This window comes from Pogona vitticeps, chromosome 14, assembly GCF_051106095.1.
Source record: "Pogona vitticeps strain Pit_001003342236 chromosome 14, PviZW2.1, whole genome shotgun sequence".
Taxonomy (NCBI): domain Eukaryota; kingdom Metazoa; phylum Chordata; class Lepidosauria; order Squamata; family Agamidae; genus Pogona; species Pogona vitticeps.
In genome coordinates, this window is record NC_135796.1 from 12,797,125 (window position 1) to 12,799,360 (window position 2,236).

Genomic DNA, 2,236 nt, shown 5'->3' on the forward strand with positions numbered 1-2,236 from the left:
GGGACCTAAGCTTCGCAAGACAGCGATTTAAACAGCTGATCGGCGGTTTGCAAAGCGGCTTTCCTATGGCCAATCTTCGCTAGACAACGATGATTCTTCCCCATTGGAAGTTATTAAACAGGTTTCAATGCATTCCAGTGGGGAAATGCTTTTCGCTAGGCAATGATTTCGCTAAACAGCGATTTCAGTGGAACGGATTATCATTGTCTAGCGAGGCCCCATTGTATTAAAAAGGATCAAGCAATACCACACTAAAAAACAGCAAACAAAGCAACACCCAAGCACAGTCAGTGCAGTAAGGTACAACAATACATTTGACAGGCAGCTAGACACTGAGAGAAGTCTTACCCGAAGAGAAATGTCTTTGCATGCTTGTGGAAGGACACCAAAGGTGGGGCCAGCCTGGCTTCCTGTGGGAGCAAGTTCCAGAATCTGGAAGCAACCACAGAAAAGGTTATCTCCTCTGTCCCCATCAAACATGCCTATGAGGACGATGGGAACGAGAGAACGGCTCTTAATACCCGAGCAGGGCCAAACCATTTCCTCACTGTTATCTTTGAGCAAAGCTTGGTGACAACAAGGATTGACCCACTACTGCTGGCCTTCTCATTTAGAAATCCCTGAGAATGGCACAGTAAAAATATTTTAAATAAAATAGGTAAGTAAAGAATTTGATACTGCAATATGTGTTTAAAAATTATTTAACCTTGCCGATGTTAAAGAGTTGTACAAGCCTTGCATAGATCAAGATTAGCTTACTCTAATGCACCCTGCATTAAATTGCCTTTGAAAATATTACCAGGAGAAAATGCTGTAGCCAGGATGATTTCTAATAATCACTTTTTCCAACCACATTCTGCTGCTTCTGGTCAAAATATGTGAGGTTCCAATTTGTAAAGGCTCCAATTGCTTCTAAAGAAAAGAAATCCAATCAATGCAGCACTTATGTGCATGCAATTTATGCCCCACCACATGGACAAAAGAAGATATGTGTCTAGCAAATGGCTATTTAAGTGGCCTGCTTCTGGTCAAAAACAGTCTAATTGTCTTAAGATTTTAATATGTTTTAAAATTTTATCCATATTTCATATACTGTATGTCTATAATTTAAAATTGTACAATGTTCCGATATGAATAAAGAAAAAATGACTTCTAAAAACAGAAATCACTCTGGGCTAGAACATTTGAAGGACCACACGTGTCAGTTGTTAGCATCTGTGAAAATGCTGTTTTGCTTTCCACAAACAGGATAAATGTGATTGGGAAAAATGTGTGATAGAACATTTATGGGAGCTGCATCCAAAGTTTGAACTTTCTCTTAAGAAAGTTTGTTGTCAAGCAGTATATACCAGCCCTATGAATGACTAACTTCCAGATCAGTTCTACTCTTGCAAACTTGAGGCTGTGGTTTCCTTTATTGAATCAATACATCTCATATGTAGTGTTCCTCTTCTGCTACCTTCAACATTTGCTAACATTATTGTCTTTTCCTCCGAGTGTTGCCTCACAAGACAGCTTAAAATGAACTTTTAAACACAGCAATATATTCCTAGAAAGGCATTGAAAATTAGATCCATATTCAGAATGGGACTAAGTCATCCCAGACAAGTATCAAAATCATAAAACTATTTTGTTGAATTACATTGTGTCCTCTCTGGTTGAGTGCTGTTGTGCCTTTATTACTTGAACTGTCTCAGCCATAAGCAGCTTTTTAAAATGTAATTTTTAGTGAAAAAGACACCTTTTAAAAATTTTTTGCTATGGAATGCCATTGTTTAATATTCTTCCAAGTTTTGCCTTTTTATATCCTGTTTGCTTCATTAATTCAAACTGTTTAAAATGTTTATGTATTATCTAGTATGTATTACTTAGTTATTTATTAGTAGGGAATGCCTTCATTCAAAATTAAAAGTTTCGACTCCTAACAATCTCGTATTGCTTTTTGTTACCTAACGTAATTTCATTAATTTGTGTAAAAGTGCAGAAAACATGCCTCCACACAGTTTATAACTCCCCATTTCTAGAAAAACGTCCGTTGGCCCCGCCCCTTATTTTCTAACGGCTCCTTCTTCGTCCCCGCCTCTTCTCCCGCCCGTTAACTTTTCCCTCTCTGCTACTGGCCCGCCAACCCGGCCCCCCTCTCTCTCTTTTCCTATTGGCGACCGCCCCACCGAAGAGGCGGGGCGAGTCAGCCTTCCGGCCAATGAGCGAAAAAAGCGGGAGCCTCGTCCTCGAC